The sequence below is a fragment of the Coptis chinensis genome, chromosome 6 (assembly GCF_015680905.1).
Source record: "Coptis chinensis isolate HL-2020 chromosome 6, ASM1568090v1, whole genome shotgun sequence".
Classification (NCBI taxonomy): Eukaryota; Viridiplantae; Streptophyta; class Magnoliopsida; order Ranunculales; family Ranunculaceae; genus Coptis; species Coptis chinensis.
The window spans coordinates 33,227,392-33,239,196 of record NC_141461.1 but is presented as its reverse complement, the minus strand read 5'-3'; positions in this window follow the sequence as shown (position 1 = coordinate 33,239,196).

Below are 11,805 nucleotides of genomic sequence, written 5' to 3'. Positions count from 1 at the left end.
GATTACGTCATTTCATAGTTGTTAGCATAGTTACATAATCATTACTCTCACGACTTTGGTAGAACTGATAATCTTAGTTAACGCTAATTCTAAAGAACTAAGAGTGGAACGAATTCTCTACTCCACTTAGTGCAATAGCATCGAGAGTGTAGGAAACTTTGATAACAAGTAGACAACAAAATAGTTCTAGTTTTACTTGCGTTGAGTTTTCGTAGCTTATTCGTAGGTAAAACTACTCATTTTACTTATATCATCTCTCTCTCTCTAGCCGATAGCATCTAAACTAATTTTTTTTATCTTTTTTTTTGTTGGTTCCAATCAGAAATTGAAGAAGGTTGCTAGTTCTTTGCGTCAGGTACAAATTCGGTTTTGGACTATTTTTCGTGTGGTTCTTTTGCGTTTAAGTTGGTGCGACTACTTCTTGATGAGCATAGTGAAAGTCTTTTTCTTCTTCTTCTTGAAGTTTTAAGTTTTTTGGTCTTTTCTTTTGTTTGTGTGATCTTTGGACCGTGGGTTTTAAAGACGGAATACTATGGCTTGAATTAAAGTGGATTTTGAGGTGGTGGAGATCTTCACTATAAGTTAATTTGTTTTGTTTTATTGTAATAGTGTTAATTTGAGCCGAATTTGATAACTTTTGGTTTGATAATTATAGATTTGGGTTGTGTTTGTGGTATACTGAAATGCCATGGAAGTGAAGCTGAAGGTCTCGTGAGGATGATGTTTTATTGTTAGGTGTGTGTGAGTGTGCTGGTGGTGTTGTGTGGTTTGTGCTGGCTGGTGTGATTGTGGTGTTGCGTGTGGTGCAAGTGGCAGGTGGTGGTAGTGTGGTGGTGTTGGCAGGTGGTAGTAGTGTGGTGAGTGTGTGTTGGTTGGTGTGTGTGTGTGTGTGTGGTGGTGATGTGCGGTGGTAGGTGGTGTAGTAGTGCTGGTGTCTACTACTTGATGTAGGTGGTGCTGGTGAGTGGTGATGTGTCTACTATGTAGTGGTGTAGGTGGTGCTGGTGCAGTGGTGTAGGTGGCAGGTGGTTTAGTGGTGTAGTGATTGGTGTGTGTGGATTGGTGTTTGCTGCTGCTGCCTCATGCATGCTACCTCCTGCTGCTGCTATTGTTAAGGGTGGAATTTGAGCCGAGGGCTCGGAGCTCGGCTTGGGCTTGGCTCGTTTAAGCTCGGCTCGAGCTCGCTCGTTTACTATATGAGCCGAGCTCAAGCTCAAATAAAAGCTCGTGTAACAAATGAGCTTGATGAAGCTCGGCTCGTTTAGTTCAAATAACATATTTATAGTGTAAAATAACCGAGGGCTCGGAGCTCGGCTTAGGCTTGGCTCGTTTAAGCTCAGCTTGAGCTCACTCGTTTAACTATATGAGCCGAGCTCGAGCTCAATTTAAAGCTCGTGTAATTAGCGAGCCGAGCTTGAGCATGGTAAAGCTCGGCTTGTTTAGCTCGAATTCCACCTTTAGCTATTGTTGTTGTTGCGCTAATGCTGATGCTATCTGCTGTGTTGCTTGATATGTGTGTGATATGCAACTTTTTAATCACGTTAACTTTTCTATGTTCTTACTAGTACTTGCAATGATATTTGGACCAAGTTTGAGAAGACATACTATGAGTACTATTAATGTTGAGTTGTATTGTCTTCAATTTTATTTATGTTGTATTTTGTATTTTATTTTTAGCTTTTTTTAGACTTCATTGAGTTTGGAAACAAAAAAAATATATTTCCAAAAAGTTGAAATTTCATTTGCCACGGGAAAAAAATGATGTAAACAAACACTGGCAAAACTGGCAAATCTCATATTTTCCCACTAGAAATTTATGCAAACAAACACTAGGAAACATAAATTTTCCCACTAGAAATTTGCCTGACAAATCTTTAGTGGGAAAACATTGGCAAATCTCATATTTTCCCACTAGAGATTTGCCAGTAAACAAACACAGCCTTATGGTCTTTTTCATTGTGGCGGGGTCTATATATAGAATGATTACATTTAGGTCTTGAGAGAGATTTTATGAAAGGACATGGGCCATATTGCTTGACTTTACACGTTTAGAGTTCTGACTCTTCAACAGACAATCTAATTGGGCACAACAACACCTATAAAATTGATACACCATTTTATTTAGGGTGATTTAGCTTTAGGTCCTCCAAAATATAGGGCTTTTTGTGTTGGGTCCAACTTTTATCGTTTATTAGTTTTAGGTCCCCCTACCGGTAGTTGACCGCGTTGACCATCATTGACCAGGTCTGGCCGTCCATTGTTGTGTGTCTAGCGTCGTGTATTTTCATAATGGCCAAAGTACCATTCGTACATGCCCACACCAAAAACCTCGAAATCGAATTTGAAATTTCATCGACACATGTTCGAATCGTAGCTCCCCAATCCAACGGCTCATCCAGATGTTAATTACTCGACACGTGTTGACATCCTGACTACCCAATCCAATGGCTACTGTAAGATAGTCGTTGAGCACCCATTCCTAATGGTCATATGCTACTTCTATAAAAATGCACTCGATTTCTCCATTTATACACACAAGTTTTGTTAAATTTCTTTTTTTTATCTACATGGGTGGAAGTGAAACTCTTATCATTACTGCACCAAAGGTGTTCTTGTTTCTGAAGTTTTCATATTTCTTTCATTAATGGCGGTAGAAGGACCTATTGCAAAACTAATGTGTATATGGAAGGACCATATGCTAATTTCTTTCAATTATATTTGGTTTTGTTTTTCAGATTTGATTTGGTTTTGACCTTTTGTTTTTCTTTCATTAATTATAGGTTTGTCAACTTTGCTACGACGATAATCACTAGGCTTCAACATGTCCATATCTTGGCATGCACTGCCCTTGTTCTTGGTGTTGTGGATTTATGAGAGTAGTACTAGGTCATATGGAAGGTGGCACTTTGCAGTTCAAGTTTATCAAGTGTTCTAGGGAAGGTTGTAGTGCAGTGGAATGGATTTACTTTGACAAGAAGGTTGACTCAGAAGTGTGTAATCTGTGTAAGGAAGAAGATGAACTTTGTGAAGTCTGCAAGTTATGCAAGGGTTGTCATGTCCCTAATTCTTGTATTTCTTGTATAAAGAGCAACTGAGTGCTATGTATGGAGTTTAGTTTGGAGTGATATGTATAGAGTTTAGTTCTTAAATGTCAGTTATCTAGTGATGAATAAAATGTTATGGATCAACAATAAACAAGGGCAAACAACATGTGCACTTTCACTGACCAAACTAACATATTCATGGTTCAATTAGAGTCATACCTACACAGTCATTCCCATTGTCAACTACACATCACAAAATAGAAAAGTAACCTAACACAGAAGGGTAAACAAAACACAGAATGACATCTGACATCCCAGAAGATCTCTGACATCCCATAGCAACACAAAAACATAGCACTCATTCTCAGAGTACATCCCAGAAGATCTTTGACATCCCATAACAACACAAAACATAGCAAAAGTAGCATATATAAAGAAGACAGATACATCTCAGCAAAAATAGCATCCTAGAAGATCTCTGTCATAGGTTCATTGCTGAAACAAGCAAAATTATGACATTAATTGACAGAAACTTAGCAAGATAAATGAAGATAGACACATAAAGAAAAGAAAATTCAAAGAAATAAGACCAACATCATTTTTTTTTTCTTATTCATTGAATTCTTGAAATCTTCATAGCTCTGAGGACACATCAAAGCTTGCACCACCAGTCTAGGTTGAGTTGAACATTGGTTTCCCTCCCCCCTTTCCTCCCCAACATAACCTCTCTCCCTAGCTAACCTAGCTTGTTCAAATTCCCAACACTCCTGCATAAGATGCTCCTCCTCAATTTCTTCTGGATATGCAGTAGGAAGTCCCCTAGCCACCAAAGAAGCATCTCTTTCATCTCTCCACTTCATCACATGAGTAATTACTTCATCACCATGCTCATCAACATAGGCTCTAGCAGCCATCACTTTTTCCCGAGCCATGTTGTTATATCCAAATCTCACACAAGACATTAGATGATCTGGATATTCCTCACCCCTTCTAGAATTCTCACCTTTGTTCACTTGCTTCTTACCATTACCTTTGTTCTTCCCCATTTGAGATTGTGAGAGAGAGAGAGATGTCAAAGAGATCCTTTTATAGTAGGGTATAATAAGTTAATTTCTTGAAAAGGTAAATTATGATATGCCAAATTGTGTCCCAATACATTCTGTATTGGGAAGGGAAGTTCATACCTGACTTTGACCAGTTACAGAAGACTCATTTGTGGCTCTTGAAGCAGGCTGATGTGTATATGAAGTTGGATTCTCAAAATAGCTGTACATGCGTCCTCTGCTTTGACCACCTCTAGAGCCTCTACTACCTCTACCCCTTGTAGGTGGTCTTACAGATGCTTGACTTTCATTCAATGGTCCTTGATATGCTTGACTTGCATTGACTTGTTGAGAAGCTTGGGTTTCACTCACTTTTGCTGATTCACCTCTACCACCCCTTCCACCCCTTCCACCTCTACTACCCCTGCCGCCTCTACTACCCCTTCTACCTTCACTAACAGCCTGAGGTGGCACTTGGCCTTCAAGTGCTTGAGGTGGTTACACTTGGCCTTCAGCTATTTGACCTTTATTCTCAGCTACATCCCCTACAATACAACAATTAAGATAATGAAATTAAATTCATTAAACATGACTAAAACAATAAATAGTACATGTATTTCTTAATTTTGATTTCCTTTTCCTCTTCTTGCTCTGTTTGTCAGGTCTCTCAAGGCAAGTCCTCTGATTATGTCTTGGGTTATTACACAATTTGCATTTCCTTGGGCTACTAGCTCTCTCCTCTTCTTCATCTCTAATTCTCTATTTTTTTGGTCTCCCAGCTTTTCTTTCAATAGGTGGTGGTAGATATTGATCTTCATCATAACATAACTATAACAAAAAAACATGATCACATAAGTGTCACACTAAAATATAATCTAATAGAACATAATATAATATCACTAACATTTCCCCAGTCTTCCTCATTATCAAAGGGATAGATACTACCATCATAAGTGCCTTTGAATGCCTCAGCATGAAAGTAAGGGCTGCACCATCTATAAACCCAAACATATATTGCAACATGAGTTAATTACACATCTATAAACCCAAACATATAGACTTAAGTATTAAACTTGTACTTACTTGCTCCAAGATTCTCTACTTGGCCTCAGAGGTCCTGATGACTGCAATAGCATGAACACAGGTATGCCACCCAACTGCCATACCATACAAGAGCATGCCTTGGCAATTAAATCAACTACAAAATGTTTCCCAAATTTTGGATTGGTTGCACAATATTTGTCATTATCAAAGCCATCAACCTTATATCTATTATGTTTCTTCTCTAGCTTGGTAATGATCTCTATAGCAGATGTTACAAGGTCACCCTCTTTCATCTCCTTGGAAAGTAGCCTTCTCTCATATATAAGAGACATCACAGCTTTGGTATACTTATCTATAAAGTGTAAGAGTGGCTTGTCTCTAATTTTCAATATCCATGCATTGAATGATTCATTGAAGTTGTTACTAACTACATCACACTTTGAAGTGAGGTCAAAATGTGACCTTACTCAAGTTCTCCTAGGCTCTCTCTCTAACCAGCCTACATCATCCTTTTCAGCAGTTGACAATGCCTCCATGAATTGCTCATGCTCACTAACTTTGTATGCTTTTGAATCCCCTCAACTAAGCTGCATCAAGTGCTCACTTTTAAATTCCTTCTTAAAATTCTTGTACATATGTCTAAAACAAAACTTATGAAAAATACAAACAATACATGTCAATATAAAGTAAATTAGGGAAATTAGTTAATACACAAACAACTTATACTTGTGGTTGGCATCTGGAAATCTAGTATCCACAGCATGAATAAGTCCTTTTTGTCTATCAGATATGAAAGTGAGTTGTTCTGGGTGCTTGTTAAGGTATGGTTGAAGCAATCCTAACATCATGCACCAAGTTTTTGTGTTTCTCACCCCTACACACATAGATTACAAGTGGAAATAATCCATTCATTGGATCTAATCCCATAGCATTTAAAACACAACCACCATACTTACCCTTCAGAAAAGCCCCATCTAAACCCACAACAGGCCTACACCCATTAACAAAACCATGTAAAGAAGCTTTATAAGCAAGGAAGAATCCTTTGAATTGAAACTTTTTGTCCCTAACACATTTGACTCTACTCCCTTCATTTATTTTCAAAATTTGTCATTTTAACTCCTTCACAATGCTGTAGCTATGCTCATAATTGTCATTAATTCTCTCTAATAGCCTCGTGATAAAGATAAAATTGATAGTTTTACCTACGAAATAAAGCGATGAAACTTACAACCGCAAGTAAAACTAAAACTAATTTATGATCCTATATTTTTATCAAAGTTTCCTACTCTCAATTCTATCGAGATAGAGTGGAGTAACAAATTCGTTCCACTCCTAGTGCTCTAGCATGTAATTGTTTTCTAATCTAATTAATCAGTCTTAAGTCGATGAGAGCTTTACGAAGGTGATATACTATGATACTTACTGAATTTGATTACTTGAATGTAACTACGAATACTATGGAAATATGATTGTTTTGAATCTAGATAAAGGATTAGAGGGGAATTGAATCCACCTTGAATCCAACTTAATAGCCTAGCATAGATTCTTGTATCTCGATTCTTACGTTCTTACGGCAAGAAATTCGAGTTCTAATCCCTAGTGTTCATGGCATTTCTACCGAGTACTAACTAGCATGTGAGGTCGTCCACCCATTCTCATGGCGAATCACGACCTTCTAGAGTGGAATAGATTCTACAATGCTTCTACACTATACCACTAAGCTTTCATCAAAGCTTCATCAACCCCTCTAATGGAGGTTTTAGCCTTGAATCATTCTGCAATCATTCCCATATGAATCTAAACTAAACATATTATCAAGATTTGAAATTTACAAATCTAAACTAAACAATGATTAAATTCCAATTAACAACCAAGAAATGGTAACCAACAATAATTAAAACTAGATCTAATAGATTGAAATAACACAATTCGAAATTGATAAAACAACTATTTTATTTATCTAATCAATCAAGAACAATGATTCAAAGACTTAATCTAAAACAAGAATTGAAAATGGAACTAAAGCTTAATTTAATTAATGAAAACAGATCTAGAATTATCTATATTATTTTAGGTCTAACTAGCTACCATTAACAAAGAGCTAAGCTTTGGTTTTTATACTTTCAGATCCAAAAATCGTGCATGGGCTTGGAGCCATGTTTTGGGCCAGAGAATCAGGCCCAAAACCCAATTCTTTCAGTCCAAAAAGGCCTCTTCAGTTGCAGTTGGTTTCAACAGACGTTTTGTCTACTTTTGCTCCTCTGATTGGGTCAAGGCTTGGACCATTGGAAATCTCTTTCCGAGCCGGTCGTTTTGACATAAGGTAGGCTCCATTCCGAGGTCTGAGTCCAAAGATACGGCCTTCGGAAGTTCTGCTGACTTGTGTGCTGTTTCAGCCCGTGTCGACTTTTCAGCTTTTGACCGGGCTTTAGGAAGGCTTTGTCTTCTTGAATCTTGGCCTTTAATCACGGAACTACTTAGTAACCGACCTTTGCTCCTTTATCTCGCTAAAGTGGCACATTTCTGCACATAATGGACTTTGAAACCTGAAATGCATAAAAACACGTAATCAGTGTTAACTCTTAATTATTACTCACATAATTGGTCTAAAAGTATGACTGTTACAGGGTTAAAACTACAGTTTTGGGCTCTTATCACCTCGCCTTTGATTTCCAAGCAGTGAAGTATGAAATCTTTACCCCATATCTATGATAAATCTCATTATAGATATCAACAGGCTTGCTGTCTGGATGATCTCTAACATATTCTTCCAGCTCATCAACAACCCAAAGAGCTCTAGCTTGCCTATACTTATCATCTTTGTCAGCTTCACAAGTGTGTGTCAGTGAGTGTCATTGAACTTCCTCAACTTCACAGTGTGTTGATCATTTGTAGCACTACACCAAGCATGCCAACCATATGTACCAAACCGACACTCCTCTCCTATTGTTCCTTCATTACAACACCAAATTCTGTACCTCCTTTTGTCATTCTTGTTATGCTTAAAATTGAATCTATTATCAATTCCATATGCTTTGAAGAACTTCCTAAACTCTTCCATGGTTCTCCACTCCATTCCTTTCATAAGCTGCCCAACTTTGGATATATTAACTCCCTCTTGATTTTGTTCCTTTTGAAACAAATTTGAACCTATTTTCCCCTAACTATTAATAGGATCTCCCTCCTCATCAATTTCATTGAAGTGTTTCTCCTCATCTACCAAACCAGTTACAAAAGCTTCAGATTCCTCATCCATGACATTTTCTTAAGGGTTAAAATCCTCATCTTCTTCATCAGATGAATCATAAATGTTGTACCCTGCATTGGCATCAACTGTAGGACCAAACCAATCACCAGTAGAAAAAAAACCTATCAGCTTCATCACCATAACTTCCTATGTCTTCCACATCAGATCCAACTCCCACATCAGCCCCTTCATCAAAAACTTCAGCAGTAGCAATAACATCAGCCCCTTCATTAAAAACTTCAACAGTAGCAATAACATCAGCCCTATCGTTCAACGCATGGTCTACAACTTCTTTCAATTTTTGAGAAGCCTCATCATTCAAACCAGCACCAGCTTCCCAACTTGGCTCCGCTTCATCATCATAATCAACACTAATAACTCTTGGTTTCCTACACAACAACACCTTTTGGACACCATTTACCTCCACTAAAACTCTTTTAGCTTTAGGGTTGACAACTTTATGTATTGAAGGATCAGGGTCTATTTCAATAACTTTGAATGGGCTGACACAACTCTCCACAGTAGATTGGACAATTAGATTGGGGTTATCATGTTTATTGGATATGGATTGAACAGGTACATTGGATATGGGCTCAACATGTACATTGGATATGGACTCAACATGTACATTGGAAGTGGACTCAGTAGGTATATTGGACTTGTACTGAACACCCAAAATTGACCTAAAGGAGGGCTCATATTTTCTTTGGTTTACCCCCATCACACTTGGGTTCTCCTCCCAGTTTTGAGTTAGGCCCACAACATCATCATAAGCTACAAACAAATGATATTTGTAGTCATTTTCTACCATGATGTTTTCCCACATATGCATGAGTTGTTTGTCAGTCCCAAGTGGGCACAAAAATCCTGCCAAGATACAAGTCACAGATGACACTTTCTTCCCTCTAGGCATGAAGCCCTGAATATCCTTCATAAAATCCATATACATCAACTTATCTCCATCTAATGTTAAATTCCTCCTCCTACCACCACTACGATCATTCATAGTTATTGCACTAGGATTGACCTCACCCCAAAAACCACCCAAACGAACTACAAATGTTCTTTTGCCCCACCACATGACTGTATATTTCACATAAACCAACCAAACAAACAAACAAAGCACCATATGAATGACACATCATTTTCAGCACTTAAAACATGAGTACAATTAAAGTACATCACAAAAATCCAACAAACAATGGCCCATATGATCAAAGTAATTAATTTTATTAACAATTGGACCCACTAAAGTCAAAATCCCTAACTTTTTAATTCATAAATCGCAAAATATTTCATCAATTGCACATGAAAAGATAAATCCCCAATTTTTGGTAAAACAGTTGTGAGTACCCTCCACTCTCAACCACTCGTGGCAGACCACATGTCCATACTACAAGCAAGTCATGCATACGACCTAAGGCCAGGTTGTCCAAACGACCTAAGAAACGTAACCGCTGCAAGCTAGTCAACAACATCATTAATGACATATTATTACTTCGTAACAGAAGGAGTAAAAGTAATCATCAAGACAACGTAAACAGAGGATCTACGCCTATTAAAGGAGGCGTCTTCTCCATTCTCAGATAAAGGGGCTCACATTCTCTCCATCTCCAACTCAATCACTCAAAATGAACTATGTCTAACTAGATTCCAGTTCATCAGAGAACTGAATACGTAAGTAACTCAGAACAAATACATTAACTTTTGAAGACCTAATATCTTTAAGGTTGAAATTAGGATAGTAACTGCCTAACTCATTTAGATTTCATCCTACCACAATATCTACTCATAGACATGCCAATATTGGCAATATTCCCAACAATCATCGCAAAATTACATCTAAAAATGTGGGTCATATAAAAATCATGCTAAAAGAAATAATACCACCCCCAAACAATTCGGGAAGGTGGGATTAACACAAGAATCAATGCATAATTTCAAAAGAACCATATTATATTAAAATCGAAATTCAAATACATATAACTACCGAATTCAAATTTAACTACGGAATTCAAAATTTAACATCCGAACTAATAAAAACAAATAAAAACAACATCAATCCATAAATTTACTAAACCATTCGCTACTGTTTGACAATGGAACGTGAGATGAAGATTGGGCCTGAGTTCCCGATGGCCCCGAGCCATCAGTCCTTCGGCGACGACGCTCGTGCCTCACATATGCCTCTTCAGAAGAAGAACCCCCGTGGGGTGGGAAGCGTTCAAGCATATCTTCTCGGAACTTTCGCTGAGCTTCCATCTCAGCCTTCATCTCCTCCCAACGCTCATCCTCGCGCTGGGCACGAGTCTCATAGTTAAGATGTATGCTAGTCTGCCGAGTCCAGAGATCTTCACAAATAGTATTGAGAGAACGCATGCCCCGATGAAGCACCGACATGCGTTCTACATCAGACGTACACCTCTCCAAGGCATCGGCATCAAAACATGCCGTGTCATCCTCATCCTCCGACTCATCCTCTTCCACTACCCTCTCTTCAAGCAACCTCCGCATCTTCTGGATACACTCCGTATAAATAGTAGGATTTTGGTGCCTCTTCAGCCAAATCCGATAAGACTTCGGAGTCGCTTTCAACCTCATTATGATCTTTGTTATCAGAACAGGGAGAGGTGCAATACTCTTCCTAACTCCTCTAATTATAGTAATAAAAAACTCGAGGATACAGAATTCATACTTCCTTGTATGGAGTATCCATAGAACGTGAAGGCAATTCAGGTTGATATCACTGACTTTCTTATTTCCAATGACATTCCTCCTAATCCATTGAGCTACAGCTAGCTGGTTGGTTCGCAGAGACGACTGGCGAACATAATGCGAGCTGGCATTGTAGTTACCCTAAAAAACCGTCTTGTTCATCAAAGACTCGATCCCACTAACTTGGGATTCCTGCAATGTGGCTACGAGAGTGCGTCCTTCCTCCATTCTGAAAATTCGCGCCAACAAATTTTTATCCACTTCTCTCCTTACTTTATTCACCTTCACAAAAATCTTATTCCCAGCCAACTCCCTCGTCCTATAAAATTGTTGGACCAAGTCTTCGTGATAAAAATCATTCGTCGAACACCACAAATGGATCTAATCCTTACGAATTATCTCCTCACTGCAAAACGGCTAAAAGTGGTTGGCATTAAATGCTTGTTCCGGCAAAATTCTTCGTCTTTGAGCCATTGGAGTTTTGAAACGATTTGTGGGTTTGAATAAGGTGGAGGAGACGAGTTTGAAACAAACTCACTAAATATAATGGGAGGAGGCGCGGTGGTGATCAAATTTTTTTTGAATTTTTTATGTTTTTTCGATGGTGCAAAGGTTGGGAATTGGTGGGGGAATGTTGTGGAGGAGATTTGGAGTGGGTTTAAATTTTTGGGCGTGGTTGTATTTAGGTTTTTTTTTTAAATTTCTAGGG